The sequence below is a fragment of the Falco naumanni genome, chromosome 6 (assembly GCF_017639655.2).
Source record: "Falco naumanni isolate bFalNau1 chromosome 6, bFalNau1.pat, whole genome shotgun sequence".
NCBI classification, from domain to species: Eukaryota; Metazoa; Chordata; class Aves; order Falconiformes; family Falconidae; genus Falco; species Falco naumanni.
In genome coordinates this window covers 85,978,283-86,005,479 of record NC_054059.1, presented here as the reverse complement: position 1 = coordinate 86,005,479, position 27,197 = coordinate 85,978,283, and the positions used below count along the sequence as shown (strand labels likewise).

Here is a 27,197-nt window from a genome sequence, read left to right as displayed (position 1 = left end):
GGTTTGTGTAAGCGTTGCGTAGGGTTGTATCTGTGAAATGCCCTTTCTGGCCAGGAGTTAGGGTGAACACTTTGAGATATGAGGAAAATGAAAGGATTATAACAAAGGTAATGGCTTGAAAAAAAAAAATACAAGATGAGCTTTATGAAATTCTTTCCTTAAAAATATACAGCTCTAGAACCAAGTTCTCATTTCAGTATTTTTAATGTAGCTTTAAACAGACTCTATATATTTATAAATATCCCACAGGATTTTGTTTTACCAATTACGTAACTGTTACTCCATACCGGTTCTCCCTCTTGCTCACAGTAACATTCAGAATGAATGAATTAACTCTAGGTAAAATAAAGTAAAAAAGCAACCTCCTCCGCAAGATCATATGCCAAAAATATATCACTGAAAGTTTTTTCCTTAATGTAGCAGTACAAGGAATAGTTTGCAAGTTCAAAAACGTATTAGCAGCCTTCCTTAGTGGGAGATTCAGCCTTGGTTTCAGCACAGCTTTTCTCTTAACTCTCTCTTTAGTTTGTGGTTTTATCTGACAAGTTAATGACCAACTTCATTTTTTTTTTTTTTAACTGTAATGTCTAAAATTGAAGTGCCTTCTAGAAGTTAGTATATACACTACAATTTTTCTTCATCTCATCTCATGGAATTCTGTGTGGGAATTATGCAGTAATGCAGGTTGTCCCTAAGCCTTCTTGAAAAGAGCAGAGTAATTTCTCATGCAAAATTTAGTTGTCTTCAGTCTTTATCAACCTGGAAAACAAGGCAGCCTTTCCTTTTGGGGTTAATGAAAGATGCTGGTGTGTAAGAATGCAGAGTATTTAAACTGCAATTTTCAGTGAAAAGAACGGAAGATTACATTGCCAATTACAAGGGAAGGTGGTAAAACGGTTTCTTTAATGAGAAAATGCACTCAGCTAATAGTTTTCAGTAAATATTTGCAAAGAAGTTGGCTTGCATTTTAGAGCTCGTCAAACAAAGTAAGATTTTGCTGTTTACATAAAAAGTAATAGTTAGAAAAAAAAAAGTTAACATTTCATGTAGGTAGCAGGTAGTTACGTCTCCACCTCCAAAAGTAGAAATGATGTGAAGGAATGGAAAGGAAGTTACTGCTTCCTCATAACTACTGATAGTGATGGAATATATCACCATTGCCGTCTTAAAAGTTCTCTTGTAAGTGTCAAAAAACCAGACTTTCAAGGTGTTTATAATAAATCTGGGCAAACAGCATTTTTGAGCACTTTTTGGCCTGCTGCGCTATTTCTCATGGTTTGCGATGAAAAATGGAAGTTTAAAGTCGGTGATACAGGGCTTGTTTGAATGGGGACTTGAAGGGAAGCTGGAGAATCAAATATTATAGAGCCAGTACACCAGAGTTAGAGGGAATATATGCCAAACTGGACAGATTCTGTATTCCACTATTAGCTTTTGGTGATCTTGCTAATTGAATTTTGGATATGTATGTTTCTTTGATCGATTTTTATAAAATACCAGTAGTTTAGTCTTCATCCCTACCTGTCCACTAGGAGGTTGAATTTCATTGGTGATACAGGGAATGAAAGCAAGACTGGAAAGGAAACCGAAGCAAGACATGTGGAATATCTCTCTTTCTGCCCTAAATAAAACGCGCTGACAATTGTACATGAAACGCTCTTTGCCCAGTGTGACACTTAAAGGAAAGGGTTGTGTTGTTGCTGTGTTCCTTGGTCTCTTAAGCTCACAAAAGTAGCCCAGACAGTTTGCTGACCTCAGATAGACCTTTAAGTCTCTGACTTGTCAGACAAGAGGGACAGCACTCTTAATTGGCATTCAGATCACAGGCAGCCACTGGGCTCAGCGCATAGCCAAGTGCTGCTTTAGGATTTAGACAAAGCCACTCTGGCAAAACATCACAGTTGTCAGGGTAGCTGGCGGTTTCCTAAAGAACTGTTACATAATGGAGAGACTGAGAAAAGCTTTAGGATGCAAATTTTTTTTAAAGTAAAAATTAAAAAAAAATAAAAAAAGGGAGAAAAAAAAAAAGTGGCTGTAATTTGTGAAAAGAAACTTTCCCCCCCTTCTCGCCCCTCCCCGGATGATCTCATTCATTGTTTCCTCCTTCTGTTTAACTTCTCAGGGTCATAAATGTAGTTTGCTGTTTAAAACTGTAGTGATGTCACTCCAAAGGTATTTTGTGGAAGAGGGAAAGAGAATTATCTGAAAGTATTTGGGAATCAACACTTAGAGATGTATTAGCTTTACTCCGGGTCAGCTATTTGCATTTCTTCTTCTTTGTGCTTAGTGTAATGTAAACTGGGAATTCAGCTATAGAGTGAATGTTTACATTTGAAACATCCCGCGGAACAGAAGCGAACGTTGTGTTTATTGCTACAGCTGCCTCCTCGAGTGAAATCGTGATCTAAAGTCTCGCTGGTCCCCGGCCAGATTTACAACCTGCCCCCATGTGCTGATCCCCCCTGCACAATGTGAGGGTTTGACGCTTCCTGGTACTGTTCCTCCCCTGCAGTACCAGTGTGACATCACCCTGGGCACCGCTCCGAAAGTCGCTGACAGCCCCTGCCCGCCCTGGGAACAGGGTAGGAGAGGAGCAACTGCTTTGCACCGCTCTGGGGTTGTGCAAGTGAGCACCACAAAGGCTACTTGGAGAAAGGGTTTGTGGAGCTGCGCTCGGAGTGGCGTGGGGGGCTCTCATCTCCATCACAATGCACCAGCTCTGCCCTTGGCTGTTTTGGCATAAGCAAATTTCATTTAGTCAGCTGAGTTCTAAACGCTTTAGCTATAATATGGCCCTGTTTAACAAACTGCTTTTGAAAGCGTACCGCTTTTAAATATTTGTACAAGTACTGCTGTCTCACCCCCTTTAAATACTGTTCCAACCACTAGACGTTGCTTATTTATTAAACAAAACCAGCAAAGTACTTTCAGGCAGTCTGCTGAAGAAGGATTTCAGAGAGTATCTATGTTTTTAATAAACATATGATCAGGTTTGTTTCGGGGTTGGTGGTTTGCCCCCACTCCCCCCCGGGGAATTAGGAGGAACGAAGTATGGAGGCAGCCAGAGAACACAAGTTACTGCACTCTTCCTACAAAAATGTGCTCTCTTTCCAGAGGCTTGGTCCATGAGGAAGGATGCTGTTCTGCCAAAACCTCGTTGTTAGCTGTTTGAGGGGTCCTTACAGAAACACTTCAACGTTACCAACTTAATTTCTTACCTGGAAAACCAGGACAATAAATGACCTTTTCTAGCTGGTCTTGTGCAAGTTGTTAAAAGGAGATAATGAAGGTAAGTTTGGGAAATCTGAACCGTTGGTAACACCGTAACAGTATTGGTAGTTATGCCCAAACGTGTTGGCAGTAGTCATGACCCAAACCTCCTAGAGCTATGAGTCGTTGCCAAAGCAGCCTGTCACTAATCCTGGTCCTCCTGTTGTATTTCGTTTGGTCTGTTGCTAGAGCAGCCCTGCCTGGTGGGCAGGGTCCTGCCTCGGTCCGGGTGGCCAGGGCTGTAGCAAGAGTCACAGCTTTAGGTAGTTGCTCCTGTGTAGGCTTCAGTGCTCGGGAGCATTTGATTTGAAGACTGCATTGTCCATGCCAGGTTGGTTCTGAGGGCCTTTTTAATTGCTCCTGCTACCTTTGTTCACTGCCAGTCGTTTCTGACACTGAGGTGGTGTCTAAGTGGTGCCATTAGCTGCGCCTCGTCACTTGCTCTGTCACCCAGTCTGTTGGCTGCAGCTCCCTCGTTGCTCTGCATCTCCTCATATAGCAGCCCCGAGGAGTTCGTTTTTGCGGGAGACAGTCACGTACACAACCTGTATGGAGTCTTTGCCACAAAATGGGGACTTTCTGGCAATTTCTGAAAAGAGAATTTCCTTTCCATACCAGCAATTAAACTTTCACCTCATTAAAACCTTTGGCTAAAGTTTGGTCACCAAAGCTTACATGCTACACCTGTGGGCTGGGTTACTTCGTTTGGAGAATGTTGAACACAGTTGGATTGCTTGTGCTTTCTTCAGCATATTAACGAGTACCGTAGTTTCTCTGGCACTGCAAATTAGTCCTCCTTGACAGGACTTCAAAATAATAAGAGAAATATATGCAAGGGCTGCGTGGGTGCCAGGCTTTGGCTCATACTAGTCACCTCATCATTCCTGATGGATGCTAGCTAACAAATTACTCTTTGGAGTCCTGAAAGGGCAGGCTGGCTGTCCCCTGCTTGCTTACCTGAGCTTTTGGAAGGAGCAGCTGGTCCATCCTAAAGACCCTCTGGATCCAGCAGTCAGATCTGATGCATGTGTAACCACCGTGTAGTGTTTTGTAGGAGGTATTTAGCCTTAAGTAACAATAGTCTGGTATGAGACTTGCTAGGAATGTTAGCTAAGAACGTTAGCTTGATACAAAAATTTCTTTTTCATCTGCCTAACTCTGTTTTTAGGAAAATCTCACCTTTCATCAGAGCACATTAAAAAAAAAAAAGAAAAGAAAAATATGGATACGGCATTCATGGAAAAGGGTTTTTTAAGAGAAGAGCATAATGAAACACAGTAAATCAGAGGTAACCGCAATGCTATAAAGCTCAGAATGTTCTCATGGTAAAATTATGTTTCTTTCTTCTCTGGAACCTGTGGCTGACTAGTATCATTTTTTTGTTTATTTGTTTGATGCATTTAAGACTTGCAATTTCAAAGCATTTCTTTAGAATGTTTTCATAGCGGTCTCATATGCATGCTTAAATATACACCCTGTAATAAAGTGAATGTAAACATACGCATGTGTTTTTCAGGATGCTGCTAGTTTGTAAAGCTTTAGTACTTTTATAAAATAACCCATATTTCTTTGCAAATGCTGATAGTGATCTCTGCTACATGCTCTTCTTTTACTGTCTTGCATCTTTTACTTGAAACACAGAAGCAGTACATGCTTGTGTGTGTAAATAAGATACCAGGTTCTAAACTCCTCCTGATGTTGGAATTCAATACAGTATTTCTCCTAATTAGTAGCCTTTGAGTCTCACAAAGAGTTTTAAGTAAACAAACAGAGAGCGGATGTGTCTGCATGTAACTTTATGCGTGGTGATTATATGAATGAGTAGTAAACACCCTTATAGTTGTAGTTTCTGTTTATCATATAGCTGATTTATTTGACAGTAAAATAACTGAACCATGTTTGTGTATCTACTTGAAGCTCTTTAAGCATTTCCCAGCTGTTTGTTGCCCCCTTCCAACCCCTTCACATGGTGACAGCAGAAGTTACCATTCCCATCAGAAATTCTGTAACAAATTTCTAACTCTTGGTCTAGTTTACTACAAAATCGGAAGGGTTAGCTGAAACCATTGCATATCTGCTCACGTGCCGAGACAGAGATGATGATATACTTCGCTAAACTGGTGCCTGGCTCTTTCTAGAAGGGGGAAGAAGGGGCTACCAGCTGAGACCTCTGCATGGGCATTCCAGCTGCATCTTCTGCTGTAAGCAGTGTTCATCTAGGTGAGCAGTGGTGGTTCGGGGAATTAAACTGACGTAAGAAATTACCCTATACCAAAAAAAAAAATTGATAAATTTAGCTCTTTGTATTACTTTACTGCAGGTCAAATGAATGGTAGTGTTGATGCGATGCAGCGTTTGCATTTTTTCAGTGGTTGGGTGCTACTGTATTGTGAAATTTGATTTGGGATTATGGTGTGAGAGCTAGGAATACAAATCTCAGATGACTAACAGAAGACAATGTACTCTAATTTACAGCTGTTAGCGCACATTTAAAGCTTAAGATAACTCTGAATCTGGTATTTCTTCATATATGAATATACAAGCTGTAGATATAGTCTTTTTTATTATTATTATTACTCTCCAGATTTTTCTGTTTGTCCAGAAAGAAACAGCAGGGGAAAAGAAATGTCCATGTCATCGTGGGGACTGGTTGTACAATTGAAACTGCTGGGTTCACTACATATATCTTTGCCATAAGAGCTAACAGAGAAAATGAGAGCAACTATTGTTTTGTCATCCTCTGTGCTTCCCAAAGGATGGTGTCTCTCTGGAAGAAGCCCCAAAATTAGCTTTGCCTGGAGTTTTCTAGATGTACAATGCTCCCTGCATTTCTGTGGGAGGTCTTGTAATACTACAACTTTTTATTAATCTTTTTGGTCATTCTTTTGGCCTCTTGGGGAATAACTGCTATGAATACAGTGTGTATTGCTTGGCTGGCCCAACAGAACTGACGCTTTCGTATTATTTCCAGCTGAGCAGAAGTTGGTGGGAAGAAAGTAGTGGCTGTTGTTAAAAATGCACAGAGCTCTGTAAATCACCCGGTGTGGACGTCTATAAAAATAGAACTCTTCTGTTACAGATGAAAAAAGCATTAGGGGGACCTCAGGTACATTTTGATGTTGGTGGAGGCTATCAAATTAACCTGTCAACAGTAGGATGTCTAGTAGGCTTGGAAAAGTGCTGTGGCATAGGTTTTCCTCTGCTGATCACAGATTTCCTTGCCTGTTTCACCCAGAGTGAAAGAGCTGCTTTCTTTCCGTCGCCTGTAGCCTGTCCTCCTTCTACTACTGTGTATTTGTCATCTTTAGCCCTTCCTTCCAGCTGCGTTCTTACTCCCTGGGCTTTGCTTGTTAAGCTTTTCATTTGTGAAAAAAAGTCTTCTCTCAGCAGGTGCTGAATATGGAATTATTCAGTTCAGTGGTTAAAATCTGGCAAATCATAAGGTGGGAGATTAGGATTTTAGCTATCTCTAGGTGGCACCGCCAAGGTTGTGAAATTAGCACGTTAGGGTTTGACTTGGGAGGAAAGGCCACTGGACTTGTTCATTGTTCATGTTGAACTCGCCTACAGAAATGCTGTGGTGGAGTGTTTCAAACTGCTGAAAACCAAGAGCTGGGTAGATGCCACGAAAGGCTGAGTGAAAACAGAAAGACACTTGAATACATCGTTCTAATAAGAATAAAAAATAATGCGGAGGTGCTTTATATGTACTTTGTATTCATTGAACAGAAGGAAGCGTGTGCATGCTGACCAAACAATTGCTTAAAGCGTTTACTTGGAGTGTATTAGAACGAGTAGCTGTCTGCAAGCAAGACTTTTCACCACCTATTGTCTGATAAAACTAGAAGTAAAGTTCTTGTTATTAAAAATAAATCTTGTTAGTTCCTGGGGACATTTCTGTAAAAAAGGGAAATCCTGCGCATTGAAGGCTTACTATTTTTATGGTGCTGTTTTGGCAGTTGTCCTTGTTTTCGTATTCACTATGAGTGTTAGATGAGTGACCTTACATTCATAGGGCTCTTATTTAATGCAGACATCATCTTATAACTTGTGGCACTTTAATGCTGATACGAACTTACGGTGCATGCAGAGGTGAGAGGATAGTAAACTTTAAGCAGGAGGCTAAAACCGCAGCTTTACTTGAGGTTACATATTGCAGGCAGCACAATGCTGAACAGGTACAAGAAAAAAAAAGCCCAAAGTGTAGGAAGACAGCTAATTATAGTAATTGCAGCTGGTTTCAAAGTACTTCTAACAGTTTGTGCATAATGCTTACTTGAAAGCATCAAATGGGCGCTAGTTGTGAAATAGAACACCTGTTTGTTGTTGAGCATGTGTTTATGCAGATGATTTTTGTTGTCAAAGCACCTTGATGTAGAGTAGTCCTGTTTACATTTACATTCTCCCCAAAGGATTAACAGTGTTCTCTCAATAAATTTGCAGTCTATTCTCCTCTCAAAGGCTGCTGTTTGGAGGGTGGTGTGAACGAGGCAACAAGTGCTTGCTAATCACTTGAATATACATAATTAGCGACAGTCTGGTGCACTGGAGTCTTTGTACAACCATAACAATACTGATTGGCAGCAGCAGATAACAATAGTCGTGGCAAGGTGCTATTTGTTGAATATTTGAAGGTGTTTTTCTTTTATATTTGCAGTAGGCATTTTGAGTTAATTATGCCATTATTCTGGAACACTCTTACTATGTTGTGTTAATGTCAGAGTTAAAGATCAGTCATGTGGCCTCTTTTACACAAAGGAACAAGACCTTTAGTAAATCCTTTGCTTCTTTTGAGACTAAGCTGGATTATTTTTTTTCTTCCTTCATAATTTTATGAGACTAAGGTGAATTCCTCCGTCCCCCCCCCTTCCTATTGTTATATAACCTAAGTCAAACTGTAAGGGATGTTTAAAAATGTGAAAGATGAATCTGTGTGATGATAACTCTTCTTGCATTCTGCAGTGATCATTTTTACAACTGGCTCTTATTGGACAGGTTCAGTACTTTAGAAAACAAACACAAAATCGTTGATGATAAAATCTCTGGATAACATAGACTGTAATGTAATAAATACGTCAGAAAATCGCTTTGATGGCTTTTCGTGTTTTTTATGTTCAACCAAAATGTGTTTTAATATGGAAAATGCTTGACATCAATTTAACTTAAGGGAAGATACTGGACCAAGTAGACTATTTATGAAGGTCTAGAAAATGAGATGAGTCACTGTGGATTTGGCAGCGTTAAAATGTATCAAACTTCAAATTTCCTTCTATTGACAAGGTAGCAATCTTTGTGTACACAGAGAAGCTTCGGATGTCGTGTCTTGGGTTCAGTCAGGCTTCTGATATTCTGCGAACAACATTTTCATAAGGAAACAAGATGAAACAACTGTGAGGTTTGTTTCTAAGATCAAAACTTTTAGAAAACTGTGCTGAATAATTATTAAAGGTTTGGTAACAAAATGGAAGTGAATTTGGAGTAGAATCTTGTTAGGCTGTTTCCTGACTTCTGCCTAGGCAGTACTTCCAGTGATGAGGTGAGTGATGGAGAAGAGAATGGTTATTCATGGTTTGAGGTGTCTCCACAATGGAAGGGGCTGCAGGTGTGCTGGAGGATGGGATTAGCATTTAGAATGGTGTTGGTAGCGTGGAGATTTGGCGTGTGAGGAGCTGGAAGCTGTTCAGGGGGAGCGAGGTCGACCTGCGTTCTAGAATGATCTGCTTTACGTGAGGTGAATGGAGATCGAGTGGCTGGGTAAGTACACTCCAGAAGAAAGTGCAGCGGGTACCATGGATCACAAACTGGATATTAATTATATCTCAGTGCTGTGAAGAGGGCAAACACAGGCATGCATAAACAGTAATAGAGATGCCTCTTTCTGCTCCGTTGAGCAACACGTTCTTAGCTGGACGACTGCCTCCAGTTCTGGGTGCTGCAGTTCCACGATGCTAAGTACCCAGCAGTGAGAGTGCTCTAGCGATACGGGGAGCGTAACCTGTGAGTATAGGTAGGATGAGTTGCAATTGTTAAGGCCAAATAAGAAAAGACAAGTGATAATATAACCTGTTCTTCGTGCATACAGCAGAGAGGAGAAGAAATTATGGTTTTAAATTGTTGCAAGGCTGTTGGCTTACAAGCCAGGAAAACTTCTTTCAAGTAAGTGTAACATAAGGAATAGCCTACTGAGTCGCAGCAGTGGCCCGTCTAGCCCGGTATTCTATCTGCAGCAGTGGCAGAGGAGATGCTGTTCAGGGAGAGCCTGCAAGCTTGGCCGTTTTCTTGCCTTTTATTCCCCTTGCACTTAGCCAGTGTCCAGAACTGTCGTATTAATAAATTAGGTGGCATATCTGTGTGTGATCCTTCTACTATCTATTTGTGGACCTGTTTCTCCAAGTGCCTGAATTATTGTGTATTTGTGTTGTGTATTTGGTGAACAGCAGTTCTGCACTTACTGAGTGCCTTTATGGTTTTGTAAACCTCAGCCTTCTCCTCTCCAAACTAAAGAGTTCCCATCTTTTCATCCTGTCTTAGAAGAGGTGGTTGCTCCATCCCCTGCATCATGTTGGTTGCCCTTCTGTCTACTCGCTCATAATTCCACTATGTTCTTCCTGAGGTATGGATGGAGACAAGACTGCACAGGTTAATGAAGATGTGGGCACAGAAGTATCAGAAAAATCATGTCCTTTCTCTTGTTCTCAGTGTCCTTTCTGACATGGCCAACATTTTGTCAGTTTTTTTGCTGTTGTACATGAACTTATGATTTCATAGAGGTGTCAGTGGTGAATCCAGGACTCAACTAAACTATAATTTGTGGTTCTAAGGTAAACATTGTGAGGGATAGTTTAGGTTATTTTTTTCCTAGATACATTGCTTCACATTTATGTCTGTGATGTTCATTCGTCATCGCTGCCCACTCAATTTGGTTAAATCCTTCTCTTTTTCCGTGCCATAGTCATGGCATTTGATTGTCCACTACAGTGTAGTATCATCTGTAAGATTTCTTGGATTACTCTACTGTCCAGGTCATTGATAAAGATGTCATATAGAAATGATGCCAGCATGGATCCCTGAGGGACCTCCTGACTCTTTCTTATGCTGAAAAGTGACCATTAAGCCTTATGTTTTGTTTCCTCTCCCTTACCCACCTTTCAGACTGTATTTCTCCAATCCTGTGGCAACTTAATTCCTTTAATTGTATTCGGGGAGGAACCTTGACAAACACATTTTGCTTACTGGATGCCCTTTGCCCTCATGTTTCTTGCCCCCTTGTGGAACTCCATCAGGTGAGTGAGACAGGCTTTCCCCACATAGCAGCGGTGATGGCACCTTCCCAACAGACCCATGTCATCTCACGTGCTCTGTGGTCTTACTGTAGACTCTGGCGACTTACCAGTAGCAGAAGTCAGACTCGCAGGTAGTTTCTGGGGTCCTTTCTAGAGTCTCGTTGTTTGTTTGAAGTTGTGTTGGCAATCCACCAGTCTTCTGGGCACGTGGCCATTTGTAGGTATGGGTTGTACCTCAGCGATTTCACACTTCAGTTCCTTCAGCACTCCTGGCTGACTGTCATCCAGTTTTGGTGACTTATTGACATCCAATAATTCCTGCATGTTTACATGAAATCATCTAGCTTTCAGTTGTCTACTCCCGGGAATGGTCTGGGTTTGGGTAGCTTGACAGTGTGTTTAGCAATAAAGGCCAGGGCAAATAATTTGTAGTGCTTCTCTGCTGTGGCCTTATCCTTGAGTTCCCTTATCTCCAGTTCTCTTTCTGGGCTTTTGTTACCGAGCAGTAAATCCCACTGATTTCTTGTCTGACTTCCTGGTTTCGCTGATGAGCATCATTTGCAAGAAGCTCTTCAAATTCTTTTCTAGTTCTCTTAATTTTATGTTTACATTCCCTGGACATGTTTTATCATCTTTGCCTTTCTTCCTCATTTGGGCAAGCTTTTAATTCTTAATAGTGACCTTTTCCCTGTAATCACCTTTTAACTTTTCCTTTAAGCCATCCAGGTGGATTTTGGCATGGAGGAGGGTGAGGAAGGGAGAACTATGTTATTTTCCTTTTGAATTGTGGCCATTGTTTTTTCCTAGCCTTATAGTATTTTCAGTAGTCTTCTGCCCATTTGTAAGGTCTTTTGAGCTGATCCTCCCCCCGCACCCCCTCTTTTTTAAACTCTTACTTTTACCTATATTTTTCTGTTGATGTAGAATATTTGCATATTAGATTTGAGCAGCTTTCTTCTACTTCAGTGCTAAACTCCTGAAGCATTCAGATAGATTCCTGGGAGATGGAGAAATCTTCCGCTAGAGAAGCAGTATATTTTAAATAGTAAGTTGATAGTAGTTAAAAGTAGTAACAATAGTAGTTTCCATCCTGTTTGTGGATCCTGGGGGATCTGTGGACTGCCTTGGAAGAGTCTACAAAAGGTTACTGAAAAATCCCGGCCAACTTGTCCAGGGCATAGGATGCAGCGCTTCTCTGGGTGTTTAGTACTTCATGTTTCTGCTGGAAAATGTTAGGGTTCTGTGAACTGAAAAATTTTGAAACTTGTTGTGTTAAATAAAATCTTTAGGTTCTGTAATGCTTAGAATTCTTGAGAGCTCCTAGGCAAGTTCTGTAGAAAATGGTTTTCTTGCAGCCTCTCAAGATGCATAATAAGAATACAGAGAAGTAAATTTGTGTAGAGAGATGGGAATTATGAGTTCCATTCCAGTTTCTCTTTTAATATTTAATATTAAAATGAATATTTACATCCTGGAGAAACAGTGGAGAAGAAAAATGATAGTGCTTTTAGCATTGGAGAGAATGACTTTAGAAGATGAGATTCTGAGAACCTGTGTGGCTACTGAGGAGTATGGGATTGCCTTGCCAGGAGAAAGAACCTTAATGGGGAAACGTAAAAAGCTCTTTAATGCAGCAGCGTAAGGAGTAGTGGAGCTCTGTGACTGAGTGTTGAATCCAGAGTATTCAGAACTAAGATAAAGATTGAAAAATACTAAGGAGAGCATCTTGCTACTCTCAAAAAAAGACCGAGTGCATTTTGGAAGATAAGCACTAAAAAAACACATCTATTTATTTATTTATTTGCCACTGTATTCGTAATGGTGGAAAGTTCTGTGACCTCCTTGAAGAGTTCGTCCTGAAATGATATGTTCCTTTTTGTCTTAAAATATATGATACCATGAATAAAAATCACACAATGTCCTATATAGATTTGCACAATAGATACTCAGATTAGCAGTGAAATGTAAACTTGTTGATAATTTGTCTGAGGCTTGCTCAGAGTGTTATTCAAACGAAAGAGTGAAAATCCAGTTGCTCTTTGCTGAGGACCCCGCTGACGTGTCGTTTGAGAAGCGCTGTATCTATATTAAAAGATAAAATTACTGTAGTTCCTATTGTGTTTCATAGTCTTTCTTAGCTGGGTACTGCAGTTGCCACCACTTTGGCACTTTCATCCTCAGTGTCACGGACAGTTAGAGCTCTCTTACTGCCTGTGGAGTGTCCACATGCTTCCTTTGCTGTGTATGTTTTTCTCATTATACTTGGTTAAGCCCATTAGTCCTTTAAACTTTTTGATGTGAAGGTACTGATTCGTGGTAATCAAGTAATTTCTTAATATTGTTTTGACATGCTAAGTAAATGGAGTTGTTTCAAGACACCGTCAAGGCACTTTCTTCAGTGCCTGGAGGGTTGCTGGGTCAAGAATAAAAATGTTTATTTGTGGTGGCACAAATACAGACTTGGAGAGTGAGGGAGCTGAAAGTACTCTGTAAGTCACTGGTAATTTTCCTCCTTAAGCGAAGGCAGGCGTGTTGTCGTTGCTGCAATTTCACCTAAGGAGCAAATGTGCGTGAAGGATGCGACAGGGCAGCGTGACCATCCTTCTACAAACGAGGAGCTGTGTGTTGTCTGCTTGGCGCTTGTACAGTCAACAATAGATACACGTACAGCCCTCCCACTTGGTACTCGCAGAGTCAGATCCTTTAAACAGATGCCCAGTGTGTCGGGGAGAAGGGGGAGTTTGGAAAACAGTAGCGAGAGGATGTTTTTATACCTCATCAGATCTAATGGTGTGCTGCTAATGAAGGAGGAGGTTCAGCTAGACCCTGCCTGGAATATAGCCCCCCTAGCCACCTTGTGATGGATTTAGCAAGACTACGACTCGTCAGCCGATGGGGTCACGCATCTGATCTTGCAGGAGACTGTCCTATTCCTGCCCTTCTCTATCCCCCACCTCTCTCATCTATTTATTTATTTATTTTTCTATTCATTCATTTATTTATTTATTATTTATCCCTATTGGACTAGTGAGCTGCAGAAGTGGCAGATGAGACAAGGAAGACCGCTGGACTGCAGGACTGGAAGGAGCAGGAGGCAGGGTTTCTCCTCAGCTGGAGTATTATGAAAAATTGCACCTGGAGTTCTCTGAGGGGTTTTGTTAGAAACAGCGGAGTCTGAAAACAGACTTATTTCGGGAGAAGGAGAAACTTGTAGAGGGCTAGAGTGTTTCTGTAGCTACTGATCATTTCTCCCTTGACCTCACCTTATTCTGCCCCATAGGGAGATAAAAAAGTACATTAGAGAGTGGCCAGACCGCCGGGAAATGTTCCTCCCCTTCATCATCTCTGATTGTCTGAAGAGGGGTTGCTGTCTGTAACCAGTAATCACGTCACTGAAGTTCAGTCCTTCCCTCGCAAACGGTGATCTGGTGTTACGAGACCAAGCTGTCGCTGAAAACTAAAGAGTCCTGGTAAAAGAATTAACAGAATTAAACTGTAGACATCCAGAGGAAAAGCTTTTGTTCAAACTCTTTTGGCTGTGCTGCTGATGCTTGCTGTTCTTATGGGTGCACTCAGTAAACAACGTTATGGAAGGCTCTTAGAGGAGGCGAAAAATTTCTGTCCCTTCTCCCTGATGGGGAACTCGGATTCCCTGGGGAATGTCAGCATGGAAAAATGCATCAGCGGCATAACGGGCACTCATCTGCAGCACGACCCCCGGAAGACAAAGCAGCGTTTTACCTCTCGGGATTAACAAACATGTGTCAGCCTTGGTACTGCTGTTTGGTAGTCAGGTGATAGACTGCCCATATGTCCTCGTACCTCATTCTGGCATGAGATCTTTTTCTTTTTTTTTTTTCTTTTTTCTTTTCCTTTTCCTCTTTGGAGTTTGAAATAAAAGGATAGCTTTATTCCATTGTCATTTCTTCCAGTTTTTATGTCACAGATAGACAATTTTAAAGGATGTTTTAAGAAGTTCTGTACCCGAGTTTATTTTTCTTACTCTAAGTTTTTATTGGAAAGGCTTCTTTGTTTGGTTATCTGTGCTGGAGACACACAGAAATGTTTCAGAACGCAGATGACTTTCATCAAATGAAACTTAAGTATATAAATAGTTATGCTGTAAATGCTCTAAATAGGAAGATGCATGTTTAAGAGTTCTTCAGGCACCTACACAGCGCCAGTCCCTTCCCGTAGCACAGCATGGTCCTTTTGGCTGTGCCAAACTGCACAGGGGAAGAAAAGAGGGAAGGAAAAGGTTTTTTTCAGCCACTTACAACTTGACCAAGTGTCCCCATCTCTGTCTCTGGGATTTGGACCAGTGATGGGAGGAGGGTTTCTTGACATAAGAAGAATAATTGTTTAGTTGTTAGTGTTTTGCAGTGGGGAGAAATGGAAGATAATCTGTGGCTTCAGAGTATCAGGAAGTTGAAAGATTTAATTTAAAAAAACCCACAACCCTGGAGAAACTGTGTTTTCTGTCTTGGAGTACTTTAGGACTGGCATTTTAGTACTCTGAGGCAGTAATTTGTAGTTCACTTTAAGCAAATCAGAAAATGGGAGTGTTACATCAGTGTTACGCAAACATCATTACTAAAAGCTGATGGAAGCATAACCTACGGATTTCCCTTCACTCTTACATGTGTTTCTATATCCATTGCAGATCAGGCCCTTATATTTCAGTTATTTAGATTTTTACCTGATTTATGATTTTTAACGAGAGTTGCAACTGTGATTCTTAAGGAATTCTGTAATTCATTAAAATAAAAACAAAAGACACAACTACCTCTTCACAAACGTTTTGATTAAAATGGACATTTCTGAACCTTCTACAGACAATACCCGCTCAGATGTGACAGCATTTGTGACATCACCAGTACAGACTTTCACAAGGATTTTGAAGTCAGTGTTGTAAGTCAGTTTCCGTTTTGTTTTTATTAATTAGAAAATTGTGCTGTTTACTTTCTCGAGGAAAAACCATCCACTAAAACCGTATCAAATTTGTTTAGTTCAATAATAATGCAAATAGATATTTTTTTTAAATTATGGTTTCATTATTGGTGGCTATTATTTTGGTGTCACAAATGTTAAATATTTGGTGCCAGTTAATTATTGTGTGTATAATCAGAAATTCAGAAAGGCCAGATGTAGGAGGAGATTATCAGTGTTTTCTCTTGTATGAAATTTAACTTCTGCACTGAATAAAATAATTGAAGAGTTTGCTGAAATCTATTTAAGGTCATCCTATAAGTTACTAGACTGCCTTTTGCATCAAACTATTTTGGAGGCTAAGCCATTAAAAACTTTTCAGAAATTCAGATGAGGAAAAAAAACCCCATACTCAATGCAGAGAAACCACAAAATGTGTGCCTGGTCGTGGAAAAATGGTAGCAAACCTCATCCTGAGATTGCCTAGGTAAATCTGTATGTCTTATCCAGGTCAGTCATCTTTCAGTTCCATCTTGTGGCTGAAATTTTGGGGTTCATAATTTATAGCTCTGTTCTAAAAGTTTCTAATGTGACTGAAAATGAGGCAGAAATTTTGTGCTAGTAAAATTGCAGTTGAGGATTTTGCATTTCTTCTTATCAGTCAAGCTTTCTCTTAATTCAGAGGACTGGAAAAACTTGAAGCAAAAGAATTTTTAACACCTCACTTGAATGTTTATTGCAATTGTAATATAATAAAATCATGCAAGATAAAATACTGTCAAATATGTATATTAAAATTTAACTGTGTTTTGATTCTTATGTGAGTGTTAGGAGCAGTTTTACTCATTTTAAGGCAGTGAAATATTTTAGAAATACTTTGAATCCTGAGGTTAAAAACTTGAGATTTTTTTTTTTTTTGGCATCTATTACTTTAATTATAGCCTGCTAATTTAAGAGAATACTGGCCAAATTGTTCTGATCTTCTTGGCACTGTTTCTAGTATTGGAATATCACATGGTTAATTCAAAATATCAATTTATAGTGGGACCTCCATGTTGCTAAGATTTTGTTAATGTCATTAAATTGTAATAACTACTTCACAAATACCTGTCAAAGGGTTGTATTTCTAGTTTTTTTTCAAATCCCAAATTTTAAGTGATTTTTCAATTATTTGCCAGAGTACAGAGATTTGTACATGTTCCTTGTAGTTTACCTAATTTTTAATCTATAATTTCTGTGTACATGTGTAAAGAAAATGTCAGAACATGTTTTGACACATAGGTCGGAATAGACTTTGCTGGTATACATGTGAAATTGTATTAGGGAAATTCTTGGTTTAATACTGTGGCAGAACTATTGTGGCACTGTTGCTTAGGGATGCAGTTGGTTTTCAAAATTTGTTTCACATCAACCTGATTTTCTAGCTGAACTGGAAAACAAGAGTTGCAGTCCCAAGGTGGACCAGCACTCCGATGAATCAGTAGTTAATCTTGCAAATAAGTTCATGCTGATGCCCCTTATCCCTTGCATCCTTCTTGCCCCCAGCTGGTTCCCTGCCCCTCCTTTGTGCCGATACTAGTGGCACGGTGAGCTGTAACTGTTTTGATCTGGTCAAAACCTATTTTCTTGGGTTTTGAATTCAATCATTTTGATGTGTGAGTGCCAGGCTGATGTAGCGGAGCAGGGCATGGGATGCCCCGCACGCTTCCTTCACAAGTGTTCCTTGTATTTCCAATATTCCCGACTGCACTGTGCTGGTAGTAGATTATATTTAAGGTGAACCAAGGTGGCCAAGGGCTGGTACATGAATTCACTGTCAATACTCTCAGGTTAGTACGAGATTTGTGCTAAGACAGAATTGCATGGCAATTAAAGGAGGAGCCTGCCTATGCGGAATGTTTATTCCCATTTCCTGAATATAAGATTCTGATTTATTTAAGAAAAAGTGCTCACACGAATTTGGAGATGCTCCACAGCATTCAGGGTGCTGGTAGGTGTTGGGTGCTGAATTGGTGGGAGCGTGGCTGGCATTGCCATGGTGCAAACTGCTGGTTACGTGGTGACATTACAGAATCCACCTAGAGTTGGAGATGCTGAATGCTTGAAAATCTGGTTCTGAATTCTTCTGATAATGTGTTCCTGTGAGATGACTGATATTCTGCTGTTGGCCATTTGTGGTGTTAAATCCTTTTGTCATAGTCCTTCCTTTGAAACTGAAACCTAATCCAGGCTTTCTCTTCTCACTCTGCTTCTCTCCAACTGTTTTTTTCCAGTTTTTTTCCTTTTTTTTTTTTTTTTTTTTTTTTCGTTTGGTGTGTTTTGTCTCTGAAGCCCTTTGGTTCTCTAGTAGGTTTTGGTTTTTTTTTTTCTTGTTTTAATATAGTTAGCAAAACGGTATTTTATTTGTTTATCATGGAATAACAATATTTTCAGTGTTCCTACAATTGTGTAACTTTACACATGATAATATTTTTCTTTCTTCTCAGTACTACATACTTAAGCAAATACTTCATTAATTATTCTTAAGTGGTTAATTTTAAACTAAACACAGTATATTGAGTATTTCAGGTTATTCCTGTAACTGTTTATTAATTCAAGTAATTCTTCACTGTATTTCATCTCATGTTGCTCAGCTCACAGGTGTAGCTTTGCCAGTCTGAAATTCTTCACATTCTTAACAAACTTCAGGAGTTTTACTGTCTTGCTGTATATTCAGTAGTGATCCCAGATCACTCTTGTCTATATTCACTAAAAGGTTCCTACCAGAGAACTGTAGAGAATCACAGATGGAAATTTGACTGTGTAACCCTATTTTATCTCTTCCTTTTACCCCGTTTCCCATTTCTGTTCTGTTCCACCACGCAGCTTTTTTCATCCACACAACTACTGTTTCCTTAAACTTATTAAAAGCTTTATAAAGGTTGAAATAAATTGTGTCAGTCAGTGTTGATCCATTTTATTTTCTTGACATTCTTAAAGAAATCCCATATGTATGATGGGCATGATTTTCCTCCTCAAAGGCAGTCCTGCCTTGTTTATCTTATGTCAGTTTGTGTTATTTAAGTGTATGAATAAAAGCAGAATTATAGACAGTTTTCTCTGGTTACCATCCAGCAAAATGACTCGAAATTTCCAATATATTTTTTTTTCATTTTAATCTTTCTGGGTTCCTCTGCAGGGTGGTGGGCTGTAATTCTCCATTTGTAATCCTTCAGTTGAACGGTCACTATTGAAGTGTAGCTGGTTTTTGCCAGTCGTTTTCACCTTACTTATAATTTCTTAGTAATTGTGAATGTATTCTGGTTCTGGGACCCCTTAGTACCCAGCACTCTGCTCCAGCACCTCCTTTTTGATCCAGAGACACTGGAAGTGTTTGTCTCTTACCTGAAGCAGATTTCTGTTGCCTCCGGAGGTGATGATGGATACAAAGAAACCGTTCTGATTCTTTGCAAATACCATTATCCTCAGTTGCAGACTGTAATTTTTCACCAAATTTTCATCTTTTATTTTGCTTGAGCTTTTTATTTCCCTTGCTTGGAAGCTGACTACATCTTACTTTCTGTAAGCAGTACTTCCAAGATGTATTAATTTTGCCGTTTAACTCAGTGTTTCCTTTCAAAGAAGCCCACCCTTTCCCAGCTCCACCCAACTGGTTCCTTATCTTCTGTGACTCCAGGACAGTTTGGGGGCCTGAACAGGATGAAAAGCTGGAAGTGTGTGGTAAAGAGCAAGCAGAGACCCTGAGAGTTGGATGGTGTGCTTTCCAAGTTTTGAAGGTCCTTATGAATGAAGTGTTTGGATTGCCAACAAAAATACTGCAAAATAGGAGTCAGGAAGAAAATGGGGGTGGCGGTGGGGGAGTGGATTTTTGAAGTCTTTGTCTCCCTCCGGTGCCCCATGCTGAAGTTCAGTTTCACCTTTAAGTTTATGGGGCAATTCCTTTCCCAAGTACGGTGGAACTGAAATATTTTGTGGTTACTGTTAAGTGGTTCTTGAATTAATTCCTCTATACTGCACGGATGAAAAGGAAAATAACTCCCGCTCACACGTTTTAGAGCCAACGGTATCAAGGAGTATTAGTGTCAATAAATTATTTCTCTGAACTTTATTATGTGTGATGCTTAGCCAGTTTGAGAGAAATAAAAAAAAATCCTTGAAGTGGACACTATTTAAATTTGGGGGCATGGGATTTTCTGCAATTAACTAGATTGCTATGGTAGGCCAATATATTAAGCTCAGGCAGTTTTGCTGCTAATTACACACAACTTCTCTGGAGTATCGGATATTCAGATCCATTTTATGAATATGGTAGAGAGAATAACAACTGTAAAACAAAGCACTGTGCATGTAAGTGACTGTTAGCGTGTATTTCAGAAGGGATAAATGCTCACCATATGGTACAATTACTGTGTCCAAGTTTTCAAATTAGCTTCTCTCATCCTCCTTATTACTGTCTTTAAAAAGAGAGGAAAAAAACCCAACATGATTTATCTACTCTGCAGCAGAACTCTTGACGCAAAACAGCAGCCCAGTTCTGTCCAGTTTTTTTTTCCTAGCATAATAGAGGCTGTCGGACTTTTTTATACTAATTACTGTGTGAGCCTCAGATGAACCCCCTTCAATTCACAGGGCTTTGTTAAGGGAGGAGCTGTCAATGTGTCTGCCCGTTTGCAGCTGTGCTGTGGCTTTAGCTTGCTTAACATTATGCTGCTTTTTAGACTTGACAGAAGGGATTTTTTTTTTTTTTTTTTTTTTTTTTTTATTAAGGCAAAGCAGCCTTGTAGCGAAATGGTTTAAGCAGCTGCATTGTGGGGAAGCACAAAGAAGTTATTATTGTGTCTGTTTAGGGGGGTCGGATGGAGGGGGGAGATATTCGGCTGCTGTTGATGCCGATTGTTGACTTGCCATCTGCCAGATAGGGAGAAGAAAAAAATGACAGCTCCAGCAGGGTGTTCAAGAGGTTGTTTGGAGAGACGCATAAACATGTGCAGATGTCGAACTGAATAATGGCAAGAACTTGAGACGGTTTATGATGCTGCTGTTGTGTGTGCATATACAGAATGAATGTATGTGGAGATTTGGTTAGGAGGAGGGTACATATTAATTATCATTGTCCCCCACCGCCTCCTTTACTTCTGTTAATTAGTTCAGGAGTTTAATATCTTCCCTCCCTCCGTTGTTTATTCCTAAAAAGAGCCTTTTCTTGTAGGGAAGAAAACTTTTGATTTCTCCATGTGGTGGGGTTAAAAAGACCCAACAACTTAATAAATTTGGTACTTGTGGAAGTAGAAAGACTAATGCAGTTATTTCAGCCTCAGACATTTGGCAGACAGGTGCTATACAAGTTCTTACATAGCTTTGTCTGTCTACCTCAAGACTGATATGTTGCATACCCCTACTATTGCATCCTGAGCTTTTCTTATGCAGAAAGTGCTGATCGGTGAATGTCGAGTATTATATAGTAGACAAGTAAATGCTAGGGGTTAGAATGAGATTAGCAACTAATTTTCTCTTTCACTTGATCTTATTTTCAGTTCTTTCTCCAAAGGCAAGGAGCTGGTCAGGCATAACTTACATTTTCCTGTTTGACAGTTGCACATAAAATAAATTTGGATCACTCTATAGGAATACAATTTTCTTTCTTCCATGAAAATCCTTTCTTATTTCTTGTTTGGTGATTTCTGCTGCTGCTGAGTTTCCAGCATCTTCCACGTAACATGGAAGAGATGTGAAAAAGGATACAAGCATAGAGGGTTATTAAGTTAGCCCAGAAAGGCTAAACGAGAGCATTGTCTTATCCAGGTGATCTCTTACTTCAAAGATAAAAGTGGAAACGTTAAAATAATTAAATTTCTTCTCTAATATTATGTGAAATTCAGCAGCCTGATATCTGTATTGAACTGAAAAATGGAAAATGAAACAGTGGTTGAGGTGCACTGTAGCTGTGGACTACAGACATGTATTTCAGTTAAGTATATATTGGGTTTTTTTTGTCAGTGACCGCATGACTTTAATATTAACCTGAAGGAACCGAACCACCCCTTCCCACCAAGCCCTCACCAAAAGTGAAGGAACCCCTTTTTATTGTGTTTTCCATCTTAGGTCTTGAAAGCATCAGGTCTGTAGGTCATCGGTAACAATAACTACTGATGGGAGCATTTCATGTCCCCTTGTACATCACTGTGGCAGTGGAAGAAGTCAGTTTTGGATTATGTCAACTTAATGTTAACTGAAAATTCAGACGAGGCTGCCTCCTACCCAAGTACCGATTTCTGCATCTGAGCCTTGACAGAGGTCAACAGCCCTGCAAACGGAGAATTGCTTTTTGCCTGGTAGTTGGGTTGTCGGTTCTTTTCCCCAGAATGGTGCCATTTTCTGTGTTCTGCCATTGCTGGTGTGAAGCCCAAGGTGCTCTGGGTAGTGCTGCATTGCTGCTTGTCGTGAAATGCTTCGTTGCATTTCGTGCAACCAGAGAGTTCTGACGTGTACAGCGGCAGTGGAGCTGTTCTTCCAACGCAGGTGGTTTTGAGGAATGCTTCTGCATTTCTGTGTCGCAGACTGATCCTGTGCAGATGATGTGGGCTAAATGATAAAGCAAAAAGGTTGACTGTAGCAATGCGCTTAAGGAATAAATGTAAATGAATGATGCTGGTTCTAGGGTTTTGGCACCTGGCAATGTCTGAGGCTAGGAGCACACCTAGTGACAAGGAGAAAGTCGAGAGGAGCTATTTTAAAATTCTTGCAATGTGCCAGCTTTAAAAGTGAGACAGTTTGCTTTGTGAAAACATGCTACCAAGTATACCAGTTTTAAGAGGGGAAAGTCACATAATTTTTGACAACACATTAATCTGTCAAAGAAACTCAGCTGAATGGTAATGCTATTGTCAAACTTCTCATACCCTTTTGCAAACAATGGAAAGTTGGAGATTTTTTGTGTAAACTGGAGTTGGCTGTTTTACAAAATGTAGAGAATATTAGGAAGATGTTGAATTCAACTTAGCTACATGGAAAAAACATTTACATGTTAATTGTCTGACAGTATATACATTTGTACCAAGTATGTGTATTTAAATCATTGCTGCTGTAGCCAACTGTCTTATTCAGTGTAATTTATAGATGAATATTTGTATACTTATCCTACTTTCAAAATATTGTCAAAATCTGAAAAAGATCCTTTGGTCTACTAGCAAAAACAGAAGAAAGTATTTTTTTATGTTATATGAAGTACCACTTGATGCTGATAGTCCTCTATACAAAATTTATAAATATTTAGAAGTACTGAGAACATGAAGGTTTTTAGCTGTAAAAAAAAAAAAAAAAAAAGTGAGACAATATTCTAAAATGCGGGTTTTTTTCTTTTTGCGTTTACCACAGATACATCTCAACATTATTAAAAACTACAAAACTGCTTTGAGAAGCAGCTAAATAGTGTAGCATTTTGGGCTTTGATCCTATAAAACCTTATGCAAGAGAGAAATGTAGAAAATGTGAACAGCGTCTCTAAATGTTGCCAGGATATAGACCTTGGTTTTCCATTCCTGAACAGCAGGCATATTTAGAAAATATTGATCTCCTTTGTTGTTCAGGGATGCTGATGCAATACAAGACTGTAATTCTAGCCAGCATGTACTAATATCAACTTCTGTTTAATTTATTTATTGTTCTAATTCTTATCCTTCAAGAATGAAGGGGAAGTGAGAGTGATGTTGAAACTGGCAAGTTTTTCTTCCTGTTGGCTCAAAATGGACACGGTAAAGGTCAATTCTCAATTTGTCAGGATGTCAGCTAACCCAGTATTTCTTGTACGATTTTTTAAAAGGACAAGATTTTGTGCATATGAAAATTAAGTTTGTACTGTAAACGTTTATTTTCCATGAAATGCCAAAAGACATCAGTAATTTTGTGTGGATATTCTGGCTGCCCAGTTTGAATACTGCATTTGTGTTTGAATAGTGGTATCTCTCTCTGTTCCTATTTTCCTCTAGATCTTTTTTTTGGGGGGGGATATTTTAGAGAAAATATTATTAATGAGGCAGGAAAGGGTTGAATAAGCAGCAGGAGCTGAAGTACTGTTGCATTTATACAAGATAAGATGGTGACTCACTGTAGTCGTGATGGAAAAGAGTGGCTGGTGATTTGAACCCCAGTGAACCTCTAGCTGGAAACACACCTGTAGGTTGCATTCAGAACCTGGGGGGAAGGAAACCCCACGGTCAGGACAGGGAAAAACTTTCCCTGGAGGAGACTGGTCCTCCCTGTTTTTTCAGCTGCAGAGGTGCATGCTGCGAGTATGGAAAGCCGCTCTCCGGCTTCGACCTGCCTGGTGGCTGCACCTCTCCCTTGGGAGTGCTGTTTTCCCAGTAGGAGTCCTTGTCTTTGACACCCTACTACTGCTTCAGGAAGAAAAGATGCTACCCTTTGCCTGCTCTTCAGCACATCTAGGCTGGCATGGAAGAGCGGGGGCTGTCCCTGCTTTCCTCTTCCATTGATCAGCTGAGGAACTTCCAGAGCTCCTTCCCAAGGCTGCTTGCTGTCATCTGCAAAATCATGACATCTGTGTGGTTTTCATTGGTTTCTGGCCACACAGCTGTGAAGAGCTCGACATAAATTGACTGGTCTTTCACCTGCACTGGATTGTTGCGGTGTCACGGACAGTGAAAGGTGCTGGAACTTTCACACCTTAATTCCTCAATTTGCAGGAAGCTTCGCTGCGGTAGAAGTTGATGCCCGCATGTAACACAAAAGGTTCCCCATTTCCCCGTTGTGACTGGAAAAATTAATTTGTCTGAAGTAAGTGCAGATGTGCCCAAAATGTCATTTAGCATTACTGGGAACTGTGGGAAAACAGTTAGTATAAATAAATAATTGCTGTCTCACAGTATAAAAGGCAGAATCAGAAAGCGTTAGTTCCAAATTCTGCTTTTCTTCAAGCTGCTGGCAAATACTTGGGAGGGGATATATGATAAAAATAGCTTTTAAAATGCTAAGGCATGTTAGGAAAAATCCCATTTTTATTTAATTCTTTGGTATATAGTAAGGTTTTGTCTGATCTTTTGCATGATGTACAGTTACACATTTACATTAGACTGAAGGACAGAGGAATTGTGAGGACAGGTATAGTTTTTCTTTTTTTTTTAATCATGTAGTTTTTACAGTACCTTTGAACTCTATTGCAAATTTGTTATCATGAAATCAGAAGTAAATATTTAACAGAAGCGCTTTACATTTACTAGTGTCTACTGACTTAATCAAATAGTCTGCTGATGCTTCTAATCGTGCGTTAGGTAACACTGCCCTCAGAGGGCCAAGGTAAGTAAATTCAATCTCAAAAACCACTGGCATTACTTCTGATATTTTACTTGACCTGACATTAATTACAGTTGTTTCTCACCAAAAAAAATCGCGTGTGGTTGTTTCATTTACTTTTATATATTTTTGTTTAATGCTCTTAGATTCGCATTTTTCCCTCCTCTCTTTATCGAATGTTAGCCTAGAACTGGAGTTTGAGTCAACAAAAAAGTGCCTTAAAAAAGAAAGGAAAAGAAAAAAAGAAGGGAGGATAGTATTTGTGTATTATTTTTATGTAATCCATTTTAGTAAATTGATGACACAGACAAGAGGCAAATTTTTGGTGTTCTCTGCTTGGAGGCAGTTTGTTTTTTCTCTCCCCCCTCCCCTTCTCACTTATGTCTGTGTGGCAGCTGTTGCTTCTTTTAAGGAAGCAAGTTTTTGAACTCAGGTTTCTGTTGCTTATCAGTGCTGTATATTAAAGACATTTCCTTCACACCTCTAAAGCCATTTACATATTGAAAACTGTAGATGTTTTGCAAAAGTGATTTAAAAAATAGGTTTTGTAATAATAAGATTATTTTTAAATTACCTAATAATTTTTCCATAATTGCTAAATTTTGTAAGGATTACAAGTGGTGAGACTAACAATAGCAACCATCGAACCTGAGCTGAAGTGTAGGTTTGAAGAGAGAGTTTGAGTTCTAAGGTGAAGTAAAAAAATTACAAACTTTGAGTGCTACATTTGTCTAACATGGATTTATTGACTACTCACGGTTCTCAGAAAGCTCTTCTTTGTGAAGCTCCTCAGCAGTATCAAAACTACAAACATCGCAACACTAGAATAAACGTATTTTGTGAAATGTCCTGAAGGGAAGATTCTTGTTACTAGCTGTCAAAGGCAAAAGAGAAAAATCATTAAGGTTGCAGTACAGAGGCGAACACAGAGGCAGCCGCAAGGGTCATGTTCTAAACAAACCTTCATTAAGCATTCTTTGTTACTGTTGTTAGCCAGTGTATTATTAGATACAACATTAATTAAAGAGTTGCATGTTATGAGGGTGCTTTTTGCATGAAGATCAGATTGCATTTTCGTGTGCTTCAGGCATGTATTGCTGTCTTGTTTCATCTTTTGGGTGTATTCTCTTGGTAGTTATTAAAGAAGCAGAGCCTACCAACCTAAAGCTGTTTCTAAATCTGTATTTTCTGTGTGCGTATGTATATATTTATTGTCTGTATGTATCTGTGAGATACATATTTTAGTGCCTCTTTTCTCATGTAGCTTTAAAAACTTTGAGTAGAATTAAAATGATGTAGGAATGACTTGGCTTGCTTGGCTGCAGTGGTTGAAATTAGAGACCTCTTCTTACTGTCTAATAAACAGATCCTAAAAGAACATGTTTTTCAACTTAGAAGGGTGTAAATTTAAGCAAAAATAATAATTTAGCTTACATTAACTCAGCAGGAAGCAGGGTACAAACCGATTAATTCTCCATGGCAGATCCACTGCTTTTCTGAGTACCGCAGTTCCATTTCATTAAATTGTCAGGCTATCTGGTGGTTTGGTTAGCCTGCCTGGACTTCTCCATTCTTGTGGAATTTTTTTTCACATACTGAATTTCAGATGTAAATTTTCTCTTGTTTGCTTGTGTTGACGTACTTGCTAAACATACACTCCAGATACCTTGAATATTGCTCACAGTGTGAAATATACAAATTATTTTTTTTCTTAATGCGGGGCTGGCAAGTTAGAAGACATGTGGAAGGGGCTTTGCTTTTCAAATACTCTACTGTGTTTTAGTATTTTTTGTTGGGAGGATTTATCTTTCAAAGCAGTTCAGCAAGCACATGTCTATTCAGAGGTGTGGACTAAAATGTTTTTCTGTCTTTAGGCAGATTATGTGAAAGGAATGCAGTTATTAGAGAGCACCTAGAGTGCATCTTGAGAGCCATTAAACCACTTGAGCAGCTAAGTGAACTGTTCACTGATACCACTGTTTACTTTAGTCTTCAAAAGTGTTCATCCATTTGTTAATTAAATTACAAAATAAATAAAGGGTGGATGATAAATATTCATGTATAGGCCTTGAAGAAGGATTGGAATATTGGGGATTTCAAGGCAAAACTAGTTTGTTGGGATTTTGTGTGTGTGTGTGTGTGTGTGCACGCGCATTTGTCCAGACATCTTGAAGAAGTAGTCTGACCATGATTTCTGTTAGGGAACCATTCAGGAGAAACATTCCTCAAAGAAATAAGTCTGTGAAAGAAGTAGATGGATCCTTATGAAGCCATAGTGTTTTGGAATTGCTTTTAGGTTACGTGTCTGTGTCTGACTATAGTTTGCAGGGCAAACACAGAGGTACAACTGCGCTCATGGGTAAACGGGTACTTACATATCATTTAATATTTGTATCTTCTTCTGGTTAG

At 39.5% G+C, this 27,197-nt stretch overlaps 1 protein-coding gene across 3 annotated transcripts in view; it reads left to right on the top strand.

Annotated features, from left to right (window-relative positions):
• Window positions 1-27,197, top strand: part of AKT3 (AKT serine/threonine kinase 3) — a 161,978-nt gene that overhangs the window by 54,898 nt on the left and 79,883 nt on the right. Inside the window, exon 3 of one of the 3 annotated variants that reach the window (XM_040597869.1) lies at window positions 15,389-15,464. The exons of 1 other annotated variant lie outside the window; for it this stretch is intronic. The gene's annotated coding sequence lies outside the window, so the exon portion shown is untranslated. Of the gene's footprint in view, window positions 1-13,911; window positions 13,917-15,388; window positions 15,465-27,197 lie in introns of those variants that run through there. One more of the 3 variants, XM_040597870.1, reaches the window with a different exon arrangement.